General features: G+C 45.8%; 1 protein-coding gene and 1 long non-coding RNA gene across 2 annotated transcripts in view; both read left to right on the top strand.

Moving 5' to 3' along the window:
• Positions 1 to 25,522, top strand: part of SNTB1 (syntrophin beta 1) — a 239,868-nt gene that overhangs the window by 45,563 nt on the left and 168,783 nt on the right. The gene's annotated exons all lie outside the window — the stretch shown is intronic.
• Positions 8,941 to 10,292, top strand: LOC133042866 (uncharacterized). The gene is made up of 2 exons (XR_009689603.1): positions 8,941 to 9,163; positions 10,069 to 10,292. It is a non-coding gene; the product is annotated as an uncharacterized LOC133042866 (long non-coding RNA).

Here is a 25,522-nt window from a genome sequence, read left to right as displayed (position 1 = left end):
TGGGTGTTGTCTCACTGGAAGAGGAAAACCTGAGGAGCTGAGAAAAAGAGGTCGATATTTTTGTAAAGCATCATATGGGTTCCTTTCCAGTGGTTTTATTTTGAAAGAACCAGCAGTCCATGAGCTGAAGCACATATGTCTTATTAGTCTCTGCCAGCTGCTGGAACACTGTAGACTGGGCACCTTGTGACAAACAGAAATTTCTTTCTCACGGGTCTGGGGGCTATAAGTTCAAAATCACAGTGTCCGTGTGGGTGGGGCAAGGGCCCTCTTCTGGGGTGCAGACTTCTCATTGTACCCTCAGCTAACGTGGAAGGAGGCTTGAGGGATTTCTCTGGGGTCTTTTGTAAGAGTGTTAATCGCATTCATGAGGGCCCCACCTCACTTCCTAAGCACCTTCCAGAGACCCTGCCTGTTCATCACACTGGGCATTAGGACATCAGCGTGTGCAAGGGGCAGGGAGAAACATTCAGCCCGTGGTAACACGGTAACTGGAGCCCACGAGTTTATGTGAGTCCTGCAGAATGACCGGAGGCCATTTTGATAGAAAGAAACGCTTCCATTAAAGTTTCTAGTGGCTTCACAGGGCGCCCTACATTGAGCACAGGGTGCATTAACGGTGACCCATGGGCCGCTTCCAGTTCACACCTTTCACTGGGTTGTTTATCTGCCAGGAATGAAGTTGTGTGTGTTGTTTCCTGGCCCTGCGGGTGTCAGAGGCTCAGGTCTTCTGATGTCTTTGTTTCTGAGTTCTCTGTTGTCTCGAGTTTCCCTGGAGACCCCTTTAGAACTAGGCTCTGAGCCTTGGAGTCAGCAGTGATCACCTGTTAGACGGCAGCCGAATTGATGCCGTGCAGAATGTGTGGGAGGGAATGCACTCTTTCTTTTAACATATTACAGTCTTACTTTTTATTTAATGATACATGCTTCAGTTTTTCACACTTGTAATTGTTACCTTATTCCTCCAGTTTTATTGAGATATCATTGACATGAAACGTAATTATTTCTTTATCATTTTATCACAAGCGTTCTGGGCTTCCCTTGTGGTTCAGAGAGTAAAGAATCTGCCTGCAATGTGGGGGACCTAGGTTCAATCCCTGGGTTGGGAAGATCCCTGGAGAAGGGAAGGCTACCCTCTCCAGTATTCCTGCCTGGATATCCCATGGACAGAGGAGCCTGGAGGACTACAGTCCATGGGGTCAAATAGTCAGACACGATCAAGTGACTAAAATACACACACTCTTCTCACTATACACTTCTGTTTTATATTTTAAAACTTCCTTTTTGTATTGGAGTATAGCCAATTAACACTGTAGTGATAGTTGCAGATGGACTATATATTCATATGTGTATACATGTAGCCATTCTGCCCCAAACGCCCCTCCCATCCAGACTGCCGTGTGACAACGGGCAGAGTTCCCTCTTCTGTGCAGTAGATCCTTGTTGGTTTCCATTCTAAATACAGCCATCTGTGCATGTGGATCCCAGACCTCCCTAACTCCCTGGGGAGCACTCTCTTAGCCTTGGCGCCGTGCTGTCTGACTCAGGGTCCATCGCTATGGGCACCCGTGACCACCATGGTTTTGTAATGCCACTTTCACGCAGACACAGTGTGAAAGTGTTAAGTTGCTCAGTCCTGTCGGACTCTTTGCATCCCCATGGACTGTAGCCCGCCAGGCTCCTCTGTCCATGGAATTCTTCAGGCAAAAATAAATGTGTTCAAAATGTGGTTTTCAACTCTTAAGTTACCAAGAAGTACACTGCTTTTGGGAGGGAGTGTGCTCATTTATCAAAAAAATATTCAAAGCAGACCACCAACATAATCTCAGGAAGTAATAACCAGAGAATGGGGAGAAGTTCCTGAATGTTTATAAACAGGTGGACCTACGGGAACTTTCTGGGTGGTCCTGGCTCTGTTGGAGAAGTTCCTGGATGTTTATAAACAGGTGGAAATACGGGAGAGTTGTGGGCTGGTCCTGGCTCTGTTGGAGAAGTTCCTGAATGTTTATAAACAGGTGGAAATACGGGAGAGTTCCGGGCTGGTCCTGGCTCTGCTGGAGAAGTTCCTGAATGTTTATAAACAGGTGGACATACGGGAGCGTTCCGGGCTGGTCCTGGCTCTGCTGGTCGTGTTTGCTGCTCTCCTGGTCCTCCGAAGGCTGCTTTGCGTTTCATGCAGAGAAGAAGCTAAACCACTAGCTGTCGAGCTTATGTATATCCTCTGATACAGAGTGAGTTTACTATGATCCCCATAGAGAATAGGGACTTTAGAACTCATGGCCATAACCTGTTTTTAACTCTTTCAGTCCTTATGTTATGTGTGGTGTTGCTGTTCAGTCGTCCAGTCCTGTCCGACTCTGTGTGACCCCATGGACTGCAGCACTCCAGGCCTTCCTGTCCTTCACCATCTCCTGAAGTTTGCCCAAGATCATGTCCATTGCATCCGTGATGCCGTCCAGCCATCTCATCCTCTGACACCCTCTTCTCCTTCTGCCCTCAATCTTTCCCAGCATCAAGGACTTTTCCAATGAGTCAGCTGTTCACATCAGATGACAACAATACTGGAGTATCAGCATCAGTCCTCCCAACAAGTATTCAGGGCTGATTTCCCTTAAGATTGACTGGTTTATCTCCTTCCTGTCCAAGAGACTCTCAGGAATTAGGCTTGTGTATAACTAACATAACACATAGCTATGTGTATTATAGCTGTGAAATATCAGATATACTTCTTGATCTTAAGTGGGTTGATACAGGGGAAGGTCTGTGATGGGCTCATATAACAGGGTGGGTATAGGCATCAAGTAATATACAATCTGGATTTCCTTATTCATTGAAGATAGCTTCCATGAAGTTCAGAGTCTTGAGGAAAGTGAGATGACCACAGTAGCCTCCCGGGTCCTCTTTGGAGGCCATAGAGTTAAGGTCAGCCTAGTTCATGATTCAATAGCAGCTTTGAGTTTTCTGGCTGTGTCACCAAATTGCAGCCTTGATTGCACAGCATGCTGTGATTTGGCACGGAAACAAAGGTGTATTTCTTTGCCTTTTCTTAGATTCCTTATCAGAGTGATTGTGAAATTCCCCCAGGAGGTCTTGTAAGTGAGCCATCAACAGATGACATTGCATATAAAAGGAGCTGGAGGAATAGTGAAGCCAAGAACCCTTGCAGGAGTGACTGGGGCACAAATGGAGGGCATGTGCTTGACTGTCCTGAAGCTGTCATAGAATTTAGACTTGATGAAGACTTTCAACTCAGTGCAGAAATCACCTGCATGAAACCTGTGTCTTGTGACCATCCTCAAGGCCCTTTTCAGATGTGTCCAGAGGTGGAGAGCTCAGCCCTCATCTCAGCCCACGTTCAGGACAGCTCACTCTGGTTACGTTAGCCAGGGAGTTCATGGTTGCAAGTGACTCCACACTTAAACTCATTTTAGGAAAAAGCAACCTTTTAAAGCTCTTGACAGAACTGAGAAGGGCAGGTTTCAAGGATGAGTAGCAGCCAAGTTTGAAGCCTGGAAACCCACCATTTTCCATCCTGCGCCCCATCTCCCTCACCCCTCCTCTCCTCTTTCCATCTCTGAGTCTTGCTCGTCTCCTCCATCCTTAGCAGGGGTTGGCTTTCTCCGCTTAGTGGAAAACACGGCCGCCTGCGGCTTCCTCAGTTCACGTGTCCGTGCTTCACAGTTGGAAAGGCTTTAGTGCTTTTCCTTTCTGGTTCTCGTGCTCACTGTTGAGGGGACGATCTCGTCAGCTTACGTCCCATCTGGTCTCTGTGTTCATTCAGCCAAAGTAGCCGGGAAGGAAGGACACCCCCGCTGGAATCCTATGGTTGGAATAAAAAGAAGTCTTTCACAGTAAAAGGAGGAGTGTCAGACCAATGAATCTAGGGGTGGACATTAGAGACATCTAGGGTGCTTGAGAATGCTTTCCTAAATAAAAACTGAATTTTCGTACTTCGAGTTTTGTTTCCTCCTGAGACACAGAATGTGTTCGTCCTTCCTTCTTTGTGACCTTTCAGATCTGTGAGCACTGGTCCCTCCTCTGGCCGTCTGGACTGCTGCAGAGTCCCCTGGCCTCGGGTCCTCTCTCTGGTGAGCTTCCCCTTTCCCTCCAACGCCTCAGGAGCTTCGTGGACATCACCCCCCTCACCCTCTTCCCGTAGCGTCCCCTTCACTGTGCTCAGCCAGCCTTGGCAGCTGTGGGCCTGTTACCCGGTGTCCTGTAGGAATGCGGTTCTTTCAGTAGAAAACAGGTTTGGGAACCTGATAGATCTGTTTTGATTCCATCTCTCCCACTGAGTAAGACTGTGACCTTGAGAAATGGACTCAGCCTTTCACAGTGTTCTCATGAAGATTTTGAACTAATACCTAATAGCCCCAGGTCTGGCATTTAAGTAGGCACCCTAATAAATGCCCACCAGGCTCCTCTGTCCACAGGATTTTCCAGGCAGCAATACTGGAGCGTGTTGCCATCCCCTTCTCCAGGGGATCTTCTGACTAGGGATGGAATCCCAGTCTCCCGCGCTGCAGGCGGATTCTTTACCATCTGCGTAACCAAGGAAGCAAACGCCCCCCACCCCCCGCAAATAAATGATAGCTGTTGTTATTGTCATCATGATTGTTACCTTAATTCCTGACATTCCCACAGGTAAGGGGCGTGTGGTCAGAGACCCAAACCTCTATGGTTTGTCTACGGAGAACGAGATGAGACTTTTTCTAACCTGGAAAAGGAAAAAAAAGAGGCAGGCACAAATTGGACCTCGGGGCTCAATTTCTCTTTCCTGCAGGCTTCAGACTTCAGTCTCTTTGCTTAGGCCTCTGGGAATGTGGCAGGAGGTTTTCTCTTGTTTTCTACCTGAGGCCTTAGGCCAATTGTCTTGAGGGAAATAAAAGCTCCATTATCCCAAGCTAGGGAATTGGACGGGACTTGAATTCCATCCAGGTCAGCTATTAGAGACCCTAAAGGTAGAGATGATTCTTTTCTGGGACTTTCCTGGGAGTGCCAGCCCAACTCATTCGGCTCAACTGAAGGAAGATGGTTCTCATATCATTACTCTGGGTAAGTGTCTTGGCATTTGAATCTCTCCAGATTTTGGCCCTGGCTTAATTTTCCAGATTTAATTCCCTTTACTTTCTAATACTTACCTTCTGCCATTCAGAAAAGGGCAATTTAGTGTCCCGAAAGCTTGCTCTGGAAATGAGTACCTCTGAAATTTCCCTACATCATCACCCAAGTGGCTGTCCTGCACCAAACTAAATCCATCTTTACCACCTCATCCATTCATCCATCCATCCACATCCGTTTGTTCATCCATTGAATAAAGTAATATTTGTTCTTTTCTATTATTAGTGTTCAGTTCCAGGTACTGGTTGTGACCAACATCAAGTTCTTGGCCTTGTGGAGTTTACATTCTAGTGAAAGAAACAGAAAACAAATACATAAATAGATGTATTAATGTCAGGAGTATTGAGTGTTGTGATGAAAATGAAAACAAAGTGAGGAAATGGAAAGTGATGTTGAGGCTGAGGAGGGTAGGGGAATAATTATGAGATACGCTCGCTAGGAATCCTAGAATCTTACCGATTTGGAGGACTGAGAAATGGAAGGTCAGCTAGTCCAGAATACCACCTATTCTCTGGCAGTAACTAGCCGTGGAGACAATACATCGCTCTTCAGAGCAGGCCGTGGGGCCTTCCCTGGTGGTCCAGTGGTTAAGTCTTCCCCTTCCAGTGCAAGAGTTGTGGGCTCCACCCCTGACTGGGGAGCTTAGATCCTGGGGCTTATGGCCAAAAAACCAAACCATAAAGCAGAAGCAATATTGTAACAAATTCAATAAAGGCTTTAAAAATGGTCCACATTAAAAAAAACTTAAGAAAAATAAAAGATCAAACCATGGATTCACCGGGGTTTGAATTCCAGCTCAATCACTTGTCCCTTACTTGCCACTGTCTCAGAGATGAGATTTTTTTTAATGATATATATTTAATATTAATTATATATTGTATTTATTTTACATTTGATAATGTGGGCATGTGTGTGTTTGTTTTTTGCTAAACCCTATTTTTCTGGGAACTTTAACTTCTCCGAGTTCCCTGACCTGGGGTCAAATTGGATTTTTCATTACTGTTTTGTCTAGTAAACAGATTAAACCTGCTCTTCTGTTAGACTTGGCTCCCGTTAACTATCTCTTTAAATTTGATATCATTTTCTAACTCTGTTTGTTGTTTCTAATGAGACATATACATCACATAGTGTTTTGGGGAGGTTTACAGGCAAGAAAAATACAAGACCATCACTGACAATGGATCACAGGTTATAATGTCAAGATTCTCCAAAACATCCCAAATGAACCGCATGTTGGGCAGCACCGTTTGTGTCTGACTGCTTTAAGCTAGCACAAGGTGAAGGAAAGAGAATGGGTCAAAAGAGTTACCTGATCATAATAGCTGACGTTCGCTGGGCACCCACTGTGTGCAGACACTGGACTCAACTCTTCCAGGACGTTTCTTTTTTAATCCTCACACTATTATTTCCCCAGCTTCCAGAAAAAGAAATGGAAGCTTACAAAGTCAGTACCTTAAGAGGTTATAACAAATAAGTGATGGAGCTGCTGGTTTAAGAACTTATTCTTTAATCTAAAATAGTTCACTGGCCCACGAGGGAAGAAAGCTTTAATCACGAGCCAAATGCAGGAGGGAGAAGAAGGACCAGGACCAGATGTAAAGGCAGGCGTTGCTTCCAGGGCCAATAACAATATTGTCACCACTGCAGGTAGAGACACGATTGATGAGGATAGACTTCTTGCACGTAAGATCTAACCTTTAACACAGAGCAAACTTGTGACTGCCAGGGGGGAAGAGTGAGGGGAAGTGGTATTTGGGGAGTTTGGGATGGACAGGTATACACTGGTATACTTAACATGGACAGCCAACAAGGACCTACTGTAAGCACAGGGACCCCTGCTCAGTGTCACTGGCAGCCGGGATGGGAGGGGAGCCTGGGGGAGAAGGGATGCATGTCTATGTATGGCTGAGTCCCCGAGCTGTCCGCCTGAAACTATCACAGCATTGTTAATCAGCTATACTCCAACATAAAATTAAGGGCTTAAAAAAATATCTAGGCTTTGAGATTTAATTTGTATGGATATATGAAGGAACCATGTGAAAAAAGAAGTGGAAATAAGCACATATAAAGTGGCTTTGTTGAACTCTTCCGTCCCAAACTCTCTCTTTACCAAGTTGTCGTGTCTGAAATTCCTTCATTAGTGACTAATGTCCCGGCATGGTTTTTCTAGGTGTCCTGGTAATGTGGGCCACACATTCATAGCCTGTCAGATTTCATCAAAATTCAGAGTTTCCCTTTTCACACCTACTGCCCCCAATTTCCTGCCCTGAGATAGCTTAGCATCCTCTCTTGGTCTCGAGCTTCCAAATGAGTCTCCCTCCATCAACACCTCTGCACCCTGTGACTCTGCTCCTGCTCCTTTGTTCTCTAGAGCAGACGGTGTGTGATGGTGGGTGAGTTATTAGCTGGGATCCCTTAGCCATAGATAGTATGACCCCTCTCCTTAACACACAGGATCATCATGTTTAAGCAGCAGGCTAATTCTGTGAGTCTTCAGCATCTGAATCATAGTAGTTTAGGTTGAGGGAATGGCTCGAGGAAGCAGACAGGGTTCTTTTAAATTCTTCAGGAACCTTTCCACATTCTTGAGTCACAGTCCCTTTTGCTTGTGCATAAAAGCTGGTTCTGCTTATAAAGTGGAAGCCAGCCCTTTGTGTTCCACCTGACACCTCATGACAGATGAAACGTCTCTTCCACTTCTCCTTATCATTCAGCATCCTTCTCTGAACAGATGAGCATCCATGACCGTTAGTAAGTCAGTCCCATTTAAACGGAAGGCCAGATACACCCTGGTGTATTCAATTATTTTATAATCAATTCCCTTTCCTGCAGCATCTTTCTTCCAAGGGTCAGAGAGCACTTTACAGACTGTATTGGCAGCATTATCACGAGTCAGAGCACAGTGACCAGCATCTGAGGACAGTGATTTAGGAGAGAGTGAATATAAAGAGACGATTCGATTTCAATCAATGAAGGATAAGCACTCCTCGTATTACCTCCGTAAGGAGACACCTAGAGAAACCAGCTCAACAGATTCATCCCTGGTGAAGGAATTTTAAGCAAGCCTGTTGGTACTGGGGAAGTTAGAAACATAGCAAGTCATTTCACACTGGATACTTAGTAAATCTCTGTAGAATGATTAGCCATAGAAATGCATTAGTTCAAAATATTTGTTAAGTTCCTGCTGTGTGACAGACACAGACTCAGCCCTGGGGAGTATAGAGGCTCAGGGACACCGCTGTGGGAGGCAGGAGTGCATGAATGCACCGTGGCACTGGGCTTTAGGGAACTCGGATGCAGACGCATGAGACACGTCCACGTAAGCGAGATGGTTAGAAGACATGCTGAACAAACACAGTGAAGATTAAATGTGTGGAGCAGAGGTTACAGAACTGGCATGTTTGCAACGACCTGCTCGGAGTATGAAAAGTCGTTTTGTGGGAAATCAGGAGGTCATACACACCTGCCCACCCATCCAACTCCCATAGACACATGCACGCGCCCCAGATTTTGAGCTTCTTTCGATTTTCTCAGAGCTGGGAACATGAGCCCCTATTCCACGTTGGCCATCTCGCTTAGAGACGGCCGGCTCACAGAGCCACAGCTGCCCCCCACCCTGTGCGCTGTACAGACAAGGGCACAGATGCAAGTGACCCTCTTTTGCATGTACATGCCTGGTTGCCTCCCCAGTTTGAAAATGGTGCAGTGGGGAATGAAGAAGGAAGGTGTCAGTCCTATTTTGAGAAGTGTCAGAGAGGAAGTGACTTGAGTGTTGTTAAAAGCTGAAGTGTTAATTAGGTGGCAAACGGTGGATGGGCATTCCATGCAGAGGGGACTAGAAAAGGGAAGTCAAGCAAATGCGTGAACTGTCAGGGGAGCTGTGAGGTTTTTCCTGAAGCAAGAAAATGTCGTTTCCTGGAGAGAAAGAGAAAGGCCAGATCTTGGGGGACTTTGCTGGGTCATCTGAGAAATGTGGGCCTGTTGACAGCCTCCTTCTCTCAACAACACCTTCTACCCGAAGGTGACTGCTGTTGTTCAGTCGGTAAGTCATGTCCAACTTTGCGATCCCATGGACTGCAGCAGGGCAGACTCCTCTCTCCTCTACTGTCTCCCGGAGTTTGCTTAAATTCATGTCCACTGAGTAGGTGATGCTGTCTAACAATCTCATCCTCTGTCATCCCCTTCTCCTTTTTCCTTCAGTCTTTTCCCAGCATCAGGGTCTTTTCCAATGAAGCAGCTCTTTGCATCAGGTGGCCAAAGTATTGGAGCTTCAGCTTCAACACCAGTCCTTCCAATGAATATTCAAGACTGATCTCCTTTAGGATGGACTGGTTGGACCTCCTTGCAGTCCAAGGGACTCTCAAGCGTCTTCTCCAGCACCACAGTTCAAAAGCATCAATTCTTCAGCGCTCAGCTTTCTTTCTAGTCCAACTCTCACATCCATACATGACTACCGGAGAAACCATAGCCTTGACTAGGTGGACCTTTGTCAGCAAAGTCATGTCTCTACTTTTTAATAGTGAATTCAACTTCTAAAACAAATGAGTTAAAGCCACTTAGTTACTAAGGCCAGAATCCTGAGCCCATTCTTAACTCTTCTGTCTCTACCCTTTCATAAACTTATTATCGAGTCCTGCTAATGCCACCTCTAAATATTCCTTGATTTCCCTCCCTTTCCGTCATCATCTCCTGTTTACGGCATTCCTTCCAAGGCCTTGCACGCTTCCCACGTGTGGTTTTTTGGGTCACCTCAGGTCTTCCTGCATGCTGTCCCCCTGCCTCGGTCTGAATTTCCCTTAACAAGCTCTCGGTCACCATGCTTCAGGTCCCAGCTTAACTAACTCAAGGTACCTGGCTCTGAACTGGCCCTGCTCACTCTTTCTTCTTGTACAAGATATGGTTTTCCACTGTATGTTCTCAAAACATCCTTATGCTTCTTCACCATAGGACATGTAAAGATTTTATTGCTTGTGTGATTATCTGCGAGGTGGCCCTCACCGGTATTCAGCTGTGACGTCCAAGGGAACGAGGACAGGTTGCCATCTGTCTTTCCTACTCCATCAGCAGTCCCATCCCCAAGTTGGTGCCACCGTATCATATGAGTCATATTATCTTTGTGGAGTAAAACTCATAAAAATAATGGTAATAAATAATAAAAACAGTGCCTTGCATTACTAATGGTTCTGTGGGGTATAGTCACTGCCATAGTGTTGCGGAGGGGTAATGACAGAGCGGCTGGCCGTATGAGCAAAGGAGGCTATTTATCCGTGTTCCATCCATTCTAACTGAACACACTGGAGGCTCATGGTGGGTCTGGTACTGTTTTAGGAGCTAGAGGGCGTGCCGTGTCTGACTGTGTATGCCCCTCGATGAGTGCGTAAATGAAGGAGGCAGGAAAGGATGGACAGGAAATGAAAGAAGGAAGGAAGGTAGAATTATCAGCCTAAGTGATGGGATAATTTGCCCCTAGTAGTGAGGCCCGGGCTGCAAAGAAAACATGAGCTTTCTTAATACTCTCTTTTTTTTAAGATAGTTCATTTTTTTATTTGGCTCTGCTGGATCTTGTTGCAACACGAGGGATCTTTGATCTTTGTTGCAGCATATGGGATCTTTATTTGTGGCAGGCGAACTCACTTGTTACGTGTGGGGTCTAGTTCCCTGACCAAGGATGGAACCCACGTTCCCTGCATTGGGAGCACAGAGTCCTAGCCACTGGACCACCAGGGATAAGACTTTTTAATACTGAAAATAATCATTGTTATGATTATTCGGTTGAAAAATTGAAAGTGGAAGCCTCTAGCCACATCTCATGATTGCTAGAAATTAACAAAGTGAAGTCTTTAAAGCTTGGGAAGAACCAGGTCACATCTTTAATGCAAAGATTTGAATGGTCTGTTCACCCAGAGAAGAAACAGAATGGACTCCTAAGGAGTTAGGTTAGCTCACAGATGGGCACTTCAGCAGACACACAGCACAGACTTTTCCATACTAATGTGTGTGTTGTGTGTTAGTCGCTCGGTTGTGTCCAACTCTCTGCAGCACCGTGAACTGTAGCCCGCCAGGCTCCTCTGTCCATGGGACTCTCCAGGCAAGAATACTGCAGTGGGTTGCCATTCCCTTCTCCAGGGGGTCTTCCCACCCTGGGACTGAACCCGGGTCTCCCGCATTGCAGGCAGATTGTTTACAATCTGAGCCCCCAGGGAAGTATTTCAAGCCAATCCCAGTGTTACAGCTGCTAGACCCCAGACAGCTGGGCTTTCAGGGAAGAGGTAAAGATGAGAAGGACAGCTCGCTCCTAACTTCCTCCAAGTCTGTTTCATTTTTCTTCATTGCAAACCTTTATCAACATTTTTCACAAGACTTCCCTAGTAACCAAGAAACTCACAGGCAACCACAAGACAGGGGCCTCTTCATAACGTACACACAACCAACCACAGGATACTACCAGAGAAGCATGAAAGAAGAATAAAAGAAGAACGCCAGGCACAGACAGAGACAGACCATAGTTAGTTTATAAACAGCACACATGGAATGGAGTTTTCCTGGTGGCTTAGATGGTAAGGAATCGGCCTGCAATGTGGAAGACCTCATTTCAATCCCGGGGTCAGGAAGATCCCCTGGAGAAGCACATGGCTTCACTCCAGTATTCTTGCCTGGAGAATTCTGCAGACAGAGGAGCCTGGTGGGCTATAGTCCATAGGATTGCCAAGAGCTGGACACGACTGAGTGACAAATACTTTCACAAACTTTTGACTTTCACATACATGGAATACATGTATTCAGTATACTGAATACGGTAAACAACTCCTATACAGAGAAAAATCAATAAATGTAAATAGTCTTAAAAAAGAGAGAGAGTGCTTTGGCTTCTTGGTAAGCAGTCTGGTCAACTGCTAGCATATGATATAGGGAATTATTCACGACAGCCTTGGTCATGTCAAGATTCTACAAACATATAAAGAGGAAAGAGATGGCTTTTCCTTTCTCGTTTATTTTCATCTCTAGCCCTTGAACTGTTGGAAGGTTTGCCCTAGCAGTTAATTTTTAAAGTTGAGAAAAGCAGGTTGGAAAAACTAGCTAGAAATAGGCTCTGACAGATCTCCTAACGAATCCCTGAGAGGCTGTCTTCTAAACTTTTTCCAGACTGTCCTCTGATTCAGAGCTTGAAAAAGCAGGCAAACTGGAAGATTATTATGAATATGACCAGTGTTTGAAATAATATTTGTATTACTTACATTTCAACTGTTAGTGAAGTAGCCACCCTTTACCATTTCCTTTCTGGGTGCCAGGCACTGGACTACCCTTTACACATATAATTACTAACAATGATGAAATCGCTAAAGGGTTGGTAGTTTATTTCTTTTATTTTTAGAAGAGGGAAATGAGGCCCAGAGGGATGCAAACGACTTACTCAAAGGCCCGCAACTGTCAAGTCACAGGGCTGAGGACTCCCAACGCTTGGGTCTGTCTGCCTCCAAAGCCTGGGCTATTTCCACCGCACTGGGCTTAATGAAACCAGAGCACTGCCCTCAGTGAACAAGCATATGGCATTAGTACCATTCTGGTCTTTTGCTGGACACTTAAGTATTAATGACATTACCCCAGAAGACATTTTCTTATTTTATTTTCCTTTGGAATTCTCTGCCGTGATAGGCACTAAGCTGCCTCCCCTTCTCTGGGCAGCTCCAAAGTGGTCCTGTGGCCCCTGATGCAGGAATCTGACTTTCCCAGACACCGTATCACTTGACCATCCTTCTTCCTCTCTCATCTTTACAATTCCTGTATGTGCCAGATGCTTCAGAAAACAGATCCTTTGTATTGAATTTCCAGACCACAGTTCCCAGACTGCGGAAGGATGAGGACCAAAATATTTTATTCCATCAGCTCTATTTTTTGTGGATGGATATATTTTTAGAGCCAGTTGAAAAGGAGGGGGGAGAAAAACCCACTCCCAAACAAACAACTCCCTGATCTAATACAGAGAATGCAGGAGTCTTCACCTCCACTAAAGTGGACAGGATGTCAACTGTTGCTACAACAGAGCTTGTTTGCATAGAGTCAGAATGTAACATATCTGAGAGAAGGCCTGTGTGCAGAGCAGGAAGTGGGGTGAGAGGTTTGGGTTGATTAGAGAAGTCACAGAGTACTCTTCAGCAGGCATCAGACAGTTAAACTCTGGCGAAGAAGTCCATTTAAGATCTCATCAAGGAGACGATCAGTGCCTAGTAATGCGTAAAATGTATTTTAGGGGAAAAAATAGAGAAAATGGAAAAAAAATAATCAGTTTTTTCCTTTCCACTCGGAGACAAACATGTTGAAAAATTGGTATATTATTCTGCCATTTTTACTTGAAAATACAACATGGATCTCACTGGTTGAAAAACAATTTTCTTTCCTTTTTCCTTTGTTTTGCTGATGACTCGAGGCTTATGGGAACTCAGTTCCCTGACCAGGACTGAACCTGGGTCACAGCAGCCCGAAACCCTAACCACTAGGCCAGTAGGGAACTCCTGAAAGCAAATGTTTTGCGTGATTGTTTTTCATTGCTTCAGAAAATTCCTTGAGTGAATATACTAGTCTTGTCTTTTTATGTTGCTTTCTACCTACCTTTTATAAACTATCCATGTCGACACTCTTGTAGGCTGAATCCTTATCCAATACTGATTTCCTTAGGATGAATTAATAAAACTAAAAGGCATTTATTGGGCTAAAAGCTCTGCACATATTCAAGATTAAACTGTCCTCAGAAAAGTCTACAGTCTGAATATAAGAAATGCCATTTCTCTAATCTTCACTAACACTGAATATACATGATCCTGAGTAATAAAACGAAAATCATCTTTTTAAAAGCCGGCTACTTATTTTGGTTGGCAACCCGACAGATGGCAAAATTACTCTTAGGACTGCAACTTTTATTTAGGAAAATACCTCCTTGACCTTTTTAGGTGAGAAAGGCTAGACCCAGGGGGTGGAAAACTTTCTGTAAAGGGTCAGATGGTGAATATTTTAGGCTTTGTGGGCTGGAAAGTCTCTGTTGCAACCGCTGAAGGCCATAGTGAAGGCCTGTGGCGGCGTCCTAGCAAAAGGATTCACAAGCACAGGTGGATTTGAGCCATACTTTGCAGCCCGTGGGCCCGACCCTGAGAAAGGTTGTTAGGATGGGGCTGACACACAGCAGCAGCAGTGCCTTGCAGGAGGGAGGCGCTGGCTCCCGGGGAAACTCCTGTAGGACTGGCAGGAAAGAGAGGGGCGCAGGCCTGGGGAGGCGGGAGAGAACTCGGGCCAGAGAAACCCAGTGCAGGGCGGTTATGAGGCTTCTGAAGCCTGCGGAGAGCAATTCCCTCCGGGGGGGGGGGGGGGGGGGGGGGGGGCGGAGGCTGGGGAATTTCGTCCCGTCTAAGATTAACTAGTTTCCTGTTATGCTGTCCGCAGGAGGCCGCCTCCATCTTTCTCAAGGTTTCTCTCCACTCCTGCATTCGGGCGTGTGCTTTGGAGAAAGAGGGTGACGGGGACGTTGCCCCGGGGGAGAGGAGACATTGGCGGGGCGCTGTGGTGGGCGAGTGTGTGAGAGTGAAGCCCAGGAAGGGATCCAGGCAGACGGTGGCTGGAAAGCGTAACCCTGCTTCTCCCCGAGTCTCAGAAGGTCCGGGAGGCCGGACCTCCCTGTGTCCGTGGGCCGGGCTGTGCCAGGCCGTCCTGGGGGGACGCGGAGGACACACAGGCGTGGCTGGCTCCGGAACAGCCGCGCTGCGGGGCCCGGGGCCGCAGGCGTGGGGTTCAGACCCCTCGGCGGGGGCTCTGGGGTGCACACTTGGGCGTCAGGGGCTGTGAGGGCAGCACAGGGGCCTCGGAGCTTCGCCTGCAGCTGTTGCCGCCAAGGTCGGGGCTGAATGCAGGTGGAGGGCTGTTAAAGTGACCAGTCAGACCTCTTTCTTCCATCTTTATCCTCCTGCCTGTGCTCCCAGTGGTCAGACCGAAGCAACACAGGTCGCTGGGCAAGGACACCGGAGAAGGGGATTCACAGGGTCAGTCTCCCGGGAAACCGAGAGGCACCGCGTGGACTTGGGGACAGGGAGTTGTAATTGGAATACTACTGCATTTTATTTGGATAATTTTTAAAAAGGGTATATCAGAAAACTGAAGGCCTTGGAATGTCTGGGTTTAAAACAATGATATTTTAGTATTTTAATTCTTTATTTTAAACATGGCATTAATACTAGATGCTTTAGACAGAGAGAGAAAAGGGGGACAGCAGATGTATTTATGATTTGCACTGACTGCTTGCCCTTGTTTTGGTTTTAGAAGGCTAAAATATGCCCCAATTAGTCTATGTATGGCATCTATTCAAAGTTTCTTTTGTTCTGGAAAGGCTCTACCAACACTGAAATCTAATAATAGAATATTAAAATAAAAGGAAAATGTTATGCTCAGTTACATCCGTTATAACTATATGTTATATTTACTGGTAAAACGCTGCATCAAATATATTAAGAACTTGTGCTCCATCAAATATGTTAAGAGCCACTGAGAAGCTTCATTTTGTATTCTGGTGGGGGGGCGGGGGGGGATGGTGGTGGAGTTGGTGTGAAGGATCCGTTCCCCCAAGGCTGGCAGAGGGGCCCAGACAGAGGACAGTTCCTGATCACCTTCTCACACAGCTCAGAGTCTGTATAAATAGGATCTACAGAACCCTTCTATTCCATAGAGTTGTGATGTTAGTATTCATCTTGGCATATATGAATCTGTCAGCTTTTAGAAGGAGGTGGGGGGTACCAACCAGTTAATTTTTAGTAGACTCACCTTCTTCCAAAGGTTAATCAAATTCTCTTCCTAATGAAATCAGAAATAAACGGAGGTGAAGACATGTTCCCCAGCACATTAGTTTCTTAGGAGGGATTTCGGGACCAAAATGAAGAAGCACAGCATTTTCTTCTCTTGGCCCAGTGGTATAATGGTACTATGCTTGTGCTTTAACCTGAGACACGAAGTCAAGCAACAGGTTGAGGCTGTTTGGCACCATCTGCCAATACAGTTAACGATGACATCCACAGCATCCAGCCTTTCCCACAGCCCATCAGTTGCTAGACTACCTGCTGTTAATTGAATGTTTTATTCATAGGTTGCAAAAGGGTCTTACTTTATCAGGAGGTAGAGAATTAACACTTGGACCATTGCTGCAAATCAAACTCCATGAGATTTTCAGCTTCCTTCATGGACACAGACCTTTGCGTGAGCCTTCCCTCAGCATTCTGTCAACATGGTCTGATTACCCCTGCTTGCATTACAGACCTCAGTTAACTAGAGTGATGCCAGCCAGGTATTGGGAACATCGATCAAGAAGCCAAGGGAAAGCGTGTCCAGCACTTGTTTGTCGTTACCTCTGTGTTCCATGCGATTTCCGGACTCCAAGTGATAATGAAACACAGACCCTCAGTGTCATTTTAAGATTCGTGTCCTTTGAAGATTAAGCTTCATTGGACTGGTCCTCACATACTTTGTCCCTGCTAATCAGACGTTTCTTTGCAAGATGATTGAGCAGAAAGACCAACAAAGAAGAATCTCTGTTTCCATAATACGGTCACTGACTTAGAACCCAAAGGTGCCCGAGCAAATTGCAAACTCCAAACCCTTTCTAATACTCACAAGAGAAAAACAAGGGTTATATTAATGGAATGGCCAGAAACCCAGCAAGTAAGAACATGTTTGACGTTAGCTATCTTCTAAGAACAGCTAAAGTTTTGATAGTTTTCCCAAAAGAATGCTGGTTCTGTTGTCAGCATCTGACTGTAGAACTTTTGACCTTTCCTTTAGGAGTCCTGTGGTTTTGACCGTGCGCAGGAATTAGTTTAAAAGTTTGTATACATAATACCATGTTAGATACCTTGAGAAATTTCTCATCAGTAATTTTTTGGCCTTACATTTAAGAACCCAAAGTTTCCTCTACTCTCTACATAAGATGAGTTGTCACCCTTGTTCAGCAGAGTAAGTCTGTAACCTGGTTGTGCATATATTCAAGGGTCTTCAGCCCCTGATAAGTAACTTTTGATTGTTCTCTTAGTCTATTCAAAAGCATGTATACACACTGCTATATTTAAAATGGATAGCCAACAAGGACCTACTGTAAGCACAGGGAACTCTGCTCAATATCATGTGGCAGCCTGGATGGGAGGGGAGTCTGGCTGAGTTCGTTTGATGTTCACCTGAAACTGTCACAACATTGTTGATCGGCTATACCCCGGTACAAAATAAAACACTTTTTTAAAAAAAGGAGGAAAGAAAAGATGATAAAAAGGAATAAAGGAATTGCTGTGTTAAAAAAAAAAAAAAAAAGAATAAAAACATATACTACTATAACAACAAAAACAAAAAACCCCATAGACCAAGTAGTTTATAAACCTCTCACAGTAATTTCTCACAGTTCTAGCCAGCCAGAAAGTCCGAGTTAGAAGTGCTGGTACTTTCTGTATCGGGCAAGCACCCACTTCCTGTTCACAGTTGGTTGTCTTCACAGCGTCCTCACGTGGTTAATGGAGCTTTCTTGGGCCTCTTTTATAAGAAGACTAATCTCATTCTTGAGGGTGGGGCACCTTCCAAAGGACCGCCTCCTAAATCCTCACCCTTGGGGTTAGCATCTCAACGTGAATTTCAAGGTGGGGAGGGGACACAAATATTCAGTCCACAGCAATAGTAAAAACAAACAGAAAAGGCTTTTTAGCCATTATTTTAAACCATTTTAATGACAACATCTTTTTAAATTAATTTATTTCTATTTTTCATTTTTGGCTGTGCTGGGTCTTTTCTTGCACAGCAGCCTGAGGAATCTTCACAGACTGGGGATTGAACCACCATCCTCTGCATTGCAGGGTGGATTTTTAACCACTGAACCACCAAACCGCCAGGGAAACCTGCCCAGCATTTTCTGATGATAACACATAATGGATGTAGTGTCCGTGGCGGGGGCAAGACCAGAACAGAACAGATTTGCTGTGCTCAGCCTCAGGTGGTGGCTTTAGGACGCTACCTCCTTGCTTCCTCCACGCTCTTCTGTGACCTCCATGCTGGTTTGGCATCCTTTCTGTGGGGTTATCATCTTTTCCCCAAATGCATTGTTTTGCATTTGCCTTCAGGGAAGGCAATACCCATCCGTCTGATCACTTCCAGAAAGAAAAAAGATTTTTTTTTTTTTTAACTCTGAAAGGCAGATCCATGCTTCCAGTCTGTCTGGGGATCTTTTAAAGCTCCTGAAAGAGACAGCTGAATGAAATGCCACCTGTGTGGCTTGAATAGTTAACAGATGTTGGAAAGATGATGGGGGGGGGATGGGGAAGCTGGGCTAGGAGTCACACCACTGGGCAGGGTGCTCGGGGCACCTGTCCATCAGTGCCTCTGCTCTGTAGGAAGATAAATGGCCTCAGACGGATGTGATGCTTTCAGTTGGAAACATCTTCCAGAGCAGGTGAGCTGGTCGCCTCTCTCAGGAACGTATCCATTGCCTGGTAATCCTAAGTTGGTACACTTTTCCTTATATCTCGTGAATCCTTTTAACTGCTTTTTAAACCAACACAATGTAATGCCTAGGAGACAGAGGAAAGGGATTTTTAAAGGCACAGTTTTATACCTCAAAATGCTTTCCCTTAAGCCAAGGGCCATAAATTGGCAGGCAGTGTTCTGCTTGGCTGGAAGAGGCTTGACTTTTTTAATTAAATGTCTTTGATTTTGTTTCCTTGTTTCCATAGGCCCTGCCATTTCCTACTGTTTTTCTTTTCTTTCTTTCTCTTTCTCTCTCTTTTTTGGCCAAACTACGTGGCATGTGGGATCTTAGTTCCCTGACCAGGGATCGAACATGCACCCTCTGCAGTGGAAATTCAGAGTCTTAACCACTGGACTGCCAGGAAGTCCCCATTTCCTGCTACTTTTCATGCAGCCTGTCCACCTGTGTTCTACCTCGCCAGGCCCTGTGGATCCTTGGGCTTTGTGAATCTTACATCCTCAACTGTATAAAAGAAAACGTAACTGTGGTCGCTTCTGCGTCTCCTGTACAAACTAAACTTCAGTCCTGACCCCAGGATACTTTTAGAGAATGCAGAGTTACTTAATGTATTCTGATGTATTTTGTCCCATATGGTTTGGCAAAACTGACAATGTTTGCCAGTTTCCATGGTTAAACCCCCTCACCGTGGCTGAGTCCATCCAGTGCTGACTCGGAAAAAGATGCTTAGAGCCACTTGTGCAAGCCCCTTGCAGAACCACTCATCGCTGATGCCGTCAAGCCTGTGACCTCTTTGATTTCTTTCCTCAGAATGAGCTAATCAGATGAAGAGGACTTAACTTTAATCATGGACGAAGCAAAAGGCTCAAAGAAAAATATAAAATGTTTTTCTCTGATAAACTTTAGACATTATGTAAAATATGGAGTCAGCAAAATTTTTTTTCCCTATAAGTGGCCAAATAGTCAATACTGTGGGCTTTGTTGGTCATATATAGTCTTTATCACATATTCCTTCTTAGCATGCCAGCCATACAAATAGAGTCAATCATATTGGCCTGTGAGCCATAGCTTGTAGACCCCTGATACTAAAGGGTAGAAATGAGAAGATGCTTAGTTTACTTTTTTAAATTTGAGGTGGTGAAATACCACACTTCCAATATTTATCTAAACACCAATGCACAGAACATGAAGCAAGAGAGATTACCTAGAGATTTTTAATACAGGAATAAAATTTATGAGTAGTTGTCACGAAGACTAGGTAGACTTGGGCGTACATCTGGCATATATTTTCTTTAGGATAATGCTTCATCCGAAAGGAGAAGAGCTATAAGTGGATATGGATGCACTGAACACCAAGAACCTGCATCCTTGGGCCTAGAGAATATCATACTAAGTGAAGTAAGTCAAACAGAGAAAGACACATACCTGTGATATCACTTATACATATATCTAAACAATGATGCTAATAAGGGGCTTCTCTGGTGGCCTAGTGGCTGAGACTCTGTGTTCCCTGATCCATCCCTGGTGAGGAAGCTGGATCCCATGCGCTGCAACTAAAGATTCACATGCAGATCCTTAAGCTGCAGCGAGGACCTGGCACAGCCTAATAAATAAATATGTATTTTTAAAAATGATGCAGATGAATTTATTTACAAAACAGAACCAGAGCCTCAGACATAGAAAACAAGCCTGAGGTTAGCAAAGGGGACGTGGAGTGGGAGGGGCGGTCTAAGAGTTAGGGTTAGCACGCGTACACTGTCCGGCTCTCTGTGACCCCGACTCTCTCCGACGTGGAGTGGGAGGGGCAGGCTAAGAGTTAGGGTTAGCACGTGTACACTGTCCCGCTCTCTGTGACCCGGACTCTCTGACGTGGAGTGGGAGGGGCAGGCTAAGAGTTTGGGGTTAGCACGTGTACAGTGTCCCGCTCTCTGTGACCCAGACTCTCTGACGCGGAGTGGGAGGGGCAGGCTAAGAGTTTGGGGTTAGCACGTGTACACTGTCCCACTCTCTGTGACCCCGGCTCTCTGACATGGAGTGGGAGGGGCGGTTTAGGAGTTTGGGGTTAGCACGTATACACTGTCCCACTCTCTGTGACCCTGACTCTCTCTGACGTGGACTGGGAGGGGCGTTTTAGGAGTTTGGGGTTAGCACGTGTACACTGCCCCACTCTCTGTGACCCCGACTCTCTCTGACGTGGAGTGGGAGGGGCAGGCTAAGAGTTAGGGTTAGCACATGTACACTGTCCCGCTCTCTGTGACCCCGACTCTCTGACGTGGAGTGGGAGGGGCAGGCTAAGAGTTAGGGTTAGCACGTGTACACTGCCCCACTCTCTGTGACCCCGACTCTCTGACGCGGAGAGGGAGGGGCAGGCTAAGAGTTTGGGGTTAGCACGTGTACACTGTCCCACTCTCTGTGACCCCGGCTCTCTGACATGGAGTGGGAGGGGCGGTTTAGGAGTTTGGGGTTAGCACGTATACACTGTCCCACTCTCTGTGACCCTGACTCTCTCTGACGTGGACTGGGAGGGGCGTTTTAGGAGTTTGGGGTTAGCACGTGTACACTGCCCCACTCTCTGTGACCCCGACTCTCTCTGACGTGGAGTGGGAGGGGCAGGCTAAGAGTTAGGGTTAGCACATGTACACTGTCCCGCTCTCTGTGACCCCGGCTCTCTGACGCGGAGAGGGAGGGGCAGGCTAAGAGTTTGGGGTTAGCACGTGTACACTGTCCCACTCTCTGTGACCCCGGCTCTCTGACATGGAGTGGGAGGGGCGGTTTAGGAGTTTGGGGTTAGCACGTATACACTGCCCCACTCTCTGTGACCCCGACTCTCTCTGACGTGGAGTGGGAGGGGCAGGCTAAGAGTTAGGGTTAGCACGTGTACACTGCCCCACTCTCTGTGACCCTGACTCTCTGACTCGGAGAGGGAGGGGCGGTTTAGGAGTTTGGGGTTAGCACGTGTACACCGCTGCTGCTGTTGCTGCTCAGGCACCAGGGCGGGTCCGACTCTGTGAGCCGTGGACTGTAGCCGCCAGGCTCCTCTGTCCATGGGATTTCCCCGGCAAGAATCCTGGAGTGGGCCACCATGTCCTTCTCCAGGCGATCTTCCCAACCCAGGGATCGAACTCAAGTTTCCTGCCTGGCAGACAGATTCTTTACCACTGAACCACCTGGGAAGCCCATGTACATACATATATAAAGTAGATTAAAAAAACAAGGTCCTACTATATATCACAGGGAACCATATGTAATATCTTGTAATAACCTGTAATAGAAAAGAATCTGGGAAAGAATACGTATGTATATATAACTGAATCACTTTGCTGCACACTAGAAACAAAACATTATGGATCAATCATGTTTCAACTTTTAAAGGAAGAAGATGATGCATCCTTGTGTGCAAACTCACTACCCAGTGTTTGGTGTAGACAGAAGACTGATGTGATACTGCTGTGCCTAGCGGTTAAGAGCATGAGCTGTGGGTTCAGAGTCGTGCTGTGCCACTGGCAAGCTGTGATATACCAGTCTTAAACCTTCTGGGCCTCAGTTTCCACATCTGTAAAATGGCAGTAATAATTGTAACCACTCCAAAGTCCTGCTGGGAAAATGGAGTCAATAGATTGAAACTTTGTAAAATGTTTTTGGCACATGGGAAATGTGTTATTATTATGTCTATTAATATGTTATTATTATTGTAAATATTATTATTGTTCGCCTGCAAAATCCAATAAAGGGAATAGATGATGCCTCCTTAAGACATCATTCTATAGAAGAAAGATGTGGAAGTGATGAGGGAAGCTGAACTTGAGTGCTTTTTTCTTTCTAAAATATGAAATAGAGCCTGTGCCAAGCTCTTGATCGTGGTAGCATCATGACTCAGAAGACAGGGAAAGTGAGCAGGCTCTAGCCTCTGTCTTGATCTTGTCTTCAGCCCTGCTTATAAGCAGTCTATCCCTTCCCTTTCACAGAACAATTCCTATGAACAGTGATTTGCTTTGCAGTTTTAGTTTATTTCTAAATTGCAGGAATGGTGGATGCGTGAAGTCTTCTGTAGCTTTTATTGGGACACAGAGAATAGATTGGCGAGTTCTTAAGGCTGATGTTTAGTGAAACAGAAAAATAATAAAACCCTGTGCTTTCTTTTTTCTGAATGGTGATGCATGCAGTTATCTAAGGATAGATATATTTATATTGTGCTTTGCAATTTGCTTAGGACATTTCTGTACATGATCTCAGCTCTAAAGTACTATATTGAAATCTTTGATGGATGATGTTCAGTGACTGCTTTAGAAAACAGAGTTATGATAAATGATTCAGGGGCATTGGGGGGGGTATTTCTTTTTCATGCAAGAAGGAAGGGAAAAGGACATAGGGAGGCAGGGAATGAGAGAATAAATCACTTAGCCTCATCAAGACTTATTTTCCTTACGTGAAAAATGAAGATAATAGTAATCTTTACCCTATTTGTCTTGGATTCCCTACAGTTAGGCTCTATATGAAAGTCCTACTCCATCCAGAAAGTGCTTTAGAAGTTCTAATAGATGTTATTGCTTGTATGATGATGACGCACGGAAAGTCAGCTTCCCAGGCTGCACTAGTGATAAGAACTCACCTGCCAGTGCAGGAGACACAAGAGATGCAGGTTCGATCCTGGGGTTGGGAAGATCCCCTGGAGAAGGAAATGGAAACCCACTCCACTATTCTTGCCTGGAGAATTCCATGGACAGAGGAGCCTGGTGAGCCACAGTTCATAGGGTCTCAAGAGTTGGACGTGACTTAGTGACTAAACCACCACCACCATCTTTAACCTTGTTGTTGTTGTTTAGTTGCTAAGTCATGCCTGACTCTTTTGTGACCCCATGGACTGTAGCCCACCAGGCTCCTCTATCCATGGAATTTTCCAACCTTAAAAGTCAACAATTGATCTGACTCCCTAAGCAGTTTCAGAATGCTCATGTCCCCCAAGTCTCTGGATATTCCTTGTGGTTAGGTCTTTCTCAGCTTGTTTTGGTTTTCATTTCTTCTGTCAAAACTGACTGGTTTATAGGAGATAATGTCAGCTTTAGACCCAAGTTGCCTTCCTTTCCCCACTTAGAAAGCATCATTAGGAGTATATACTATAAGTCTTGAGATTTGTTTAGGCAAATTCATAGCTAACATTTCTTTGAAACTTCATAGTTGACAAAGTATTTTTCAAATACTATGTAATTTATTTAGAGCACCAACTCTGTGGAATAAGAATCTTAAGTTTTGGGGGAGAAATGAAGGTAATAATACATACCTGTCTCCCAAGATTGATAGGATTAAATAAGATGATTTTATTAAGAGCTCTGCCTAGCCCTCTAGCATACAGAATACACATATTTCTAATACCTCTCATTTATGGATGAAGAAACACATTCAGAGAGGTTATGTGGTATGTTTAAGGTTACAGGACAAGTCAAAGGTGGATCCATCAGTCAGACTGGCCCTTCACCATGCTAACATGTCATGACAAATGGTCAAACTATTTGAACATTTAAGTTTGGATTCCATGCTACAAACTATTGAGAAAGAGAGAGACAAAAGGAGGAAAAGGAAGAGAGATAAAGAGAAGGAAGAGGGAGGGAATGCAAGCGTGTGCTATGATGTGAGTGTGTCCCTGCCAAATTCACATGTGTGTGAGTGCTCAGTTGTGTCAGACTCTTCGCGACCCCATGGGCTGTGGCCCACCAGGCTCCTGTCCGTGGGAGCCTCCAGGCCAGAGTACCGGTGTGGGTCGCCATTTCCTCCTCCAGGGGATCTTCCCGACCCAGGGATCAAACCCACGTCTCCTGAGTCTCCTGCACTGCAGGCAGATTCTTTACCACTGAGCCACCAGGGAAGCCCAAATTCATATACTGAAATCCTAATGCTCAGTGTGATGATTTTGGGAGGCGGGGCCTTTGGGAAGTGCTTGGGTGATGAGGGGGGCGCCCCTAACGGGGATTAGCCGCGTGTAAAACAGACGCCCCCCGAGTTCTGTGGCACCTCCATCACGAGGACACGGTGAGAAGTCTGCCGCCTGGAAGAGGCCTCCACCCTGCCCGCTGACATGCTGGTCTCAGACTTCCAGACTCCAGGACTGTGAGACGTGAACTTCTGTTGTTATCACCTACCCGGTCTATGGTATTTTGTTAACAGCTCAGTGGAACGCAGAGAGGTTTTAAAATGTTGACTCGCTGAGACACAGGTGAGAGATATAAACACCCCGCCCAGGCACAGGTAGGTGTCCTGTGAACAGCGTGGGGGAGGGCGTGTTCGGACGGTGACGTCACCGAAGAGCGGGCGGGAGTGAGCTACGAGGCTGCGCTTCCCTCTGCTTCCGGCTTCTCAGGCGCCAGGTTTCAGCCCGGTTGCTTGAGCCCTTGCTTATTAAGAGTTGGTTCCAAGGTAGTCTCCGGGGGGCCCAGGGGAGGCAGAAGTCCTCTAATAAAATCCAAACTGGTTCAGCTGAAAATGTCTGTGAAGTCTTCTTATATCTACTTTGTTTCTTGACCTCCCAACAAACATCGTGGAAATGCTATTCACAGCCACAGAAGTTTTGGTCCCTTGACAGAATTCTGAGGGAAGCAGACTCATGCTCACGGGCCCCCAGCTCTGCTTCAGACCCTCCCGACCATACACTTTCCGCATCTCTGACTTCTGCCTGCTTCGAAGTCTTACGCTCACCTAATGTCTCTTTGGGTTTCCCAGGTGGTGCAGTGGTAAAGAATCTGGTAAAGATTCTGCTTTACCACTGTGGTAAAGAATCTGCTTGCCGGGGCGGGAAATGCAGGAGACACAGGATTGATCCCTGGGTTGGGAAGATCCCCTGGAGGAGGGCACAACAACCCACTCCAGTATTCTTGCCTGGAGAATCCCCATGGACAGAGGAGCCTGGCGGGCTGCCGTCCA

This window comes from Dama dama, chromosome 21 (assembly GCF_033118175.1).
Source record: "Dama dama isolate Ldn47 chromosome 21, ASM3311817v1, whole genome shotgun sequence".
NCBI lineage: Eukaryota > Metazoa > Chordata > Mammalia > Artiodactyla > Cervidae > Dama > Dama dama.
Note: the sequence above shows the minus strand (reverse complement) of the source record. Positions and strands in the feature narration are given on the sequence as shown.